Source organism: Sorex fumeus, unplaced genomic scaffold (genome assembly GCF_029834395.1).
Source record: "Sorex fumeus unplaced genomic scaffold, SorFum_2.1 ptg000043l, whole genome shotgun sequence".
Taxonomy (NCBI): Eukaryota; Metazoa; Chordata; class Mammalia; order Eulipotyphla; family Soricidae; genus Sorex; species Sorex fumeus.
This window is the reverse complement of record NW_026606100.1, coordinates 85182-86289: the sequence shown is the minus strand read 5'-3', so window position 1 is coordinate 86289 and position 1108 is coordinate 85182. Positions and strand designations below refer to the sequence as shown.

The window sequence follows — 1108 nt, the reverse complement described above, 5'->3', positions numbered from 1 at the left end:
AGAAGCTAACTTTAAAAATTCCATATGAATGTGCCAGTGAGGATAACTACTATAGAGATAAAAGATTAGAAAGGACATATATATGTGTATGTCTTTCCTTCTCACACTTTCTATGTTCATAATATAAACATAAATATATGTGTGTATGAACACACTGTACAGAACGTCTTAATATCTTAATATAAAATCTTAATATATCTTAACATAAAACAGAATATCTTAATATATCTTATTAAGAATATCTTAAGTGCTCGCTTCGGCAGCACATATACTAAAATTGGAACGATACAGAGAAGATTAGCATGGCCCCTGCGCAAGGATGACACGCAAATTCGTGAAGCGTTCCATATTTTTAAAGCAGCAAGATCGAAGAAAGAAATCTCTTACAAAGGAGCATCCTTAAAATTCACAGCTGATTTTTCTGATGAAACCCTCATGGCCCGAAAACAGTGGTGGGACATAGTAAAAAAACTCAATGAAATAAATGCCTCCCCCAAAATACTTTTCCCAGCAAGACTCTCATTCATAATAGAAGGAACAACACACAGTTTCACAGACAAACAACAGCTCAGGAACTTCATAGACTCAAAACCATGGTTACAAGAACAACTAAATGGGCTACTTTAAGGCAAGAAAGGCCCCTCAAATACACCCAATTTTAACATAACAATGGGACAAAATCCCATAACAATAATCTCTCTCAATGTCAATGGGCTAAACGCACCAATTAAAAGACATAGAGTGGCAGGATGGATTAGAAAATTGAACCCAACATTCTGCTGCCTGCAAGAAACGCATCTCAATAGTCAAAGCAAACACAGACTCAGAGTCAAAGGCTGGAAAACAATCCTACAGGCAAACAGCTCCCATAAAAAAGCTGGGGTAGCCATCCTTATATCAGACCACATCGATTTCAGAGTGAGGAAGGTCATAAGAGACAGTGAAGGCCATTACTTATTGATCAGAGGATCTGTACAACAGGAAGAACTTACAATAATAAATGTATATGCACCTAATGAGAGACCAGCAAAGTACTTAAAACAACTACTCATAGATTTGGAAAAAGACATCAATAGCAACACAATACTAGTGGGAGACTTCAACACTG

General features: G+C 36.6%; 1 non-coding gene across 1 annotated transcript; it reads left to right on the top strand.

Annotated features, from left to right (window-relative positions):
• Positions 1–247: 247 nt before the first annotated feature.
• Positions 248–354, top strand: LOC130029999 (U6 spliceosomal RNA). The gene has a single exon (XR_008793431.1). It is a non-coding gene; the product is annotated as a U6 spliceosomal RNA (small nuclear RNA).
• Positions 355–1108: the final 754 nt, after the last annotated feature.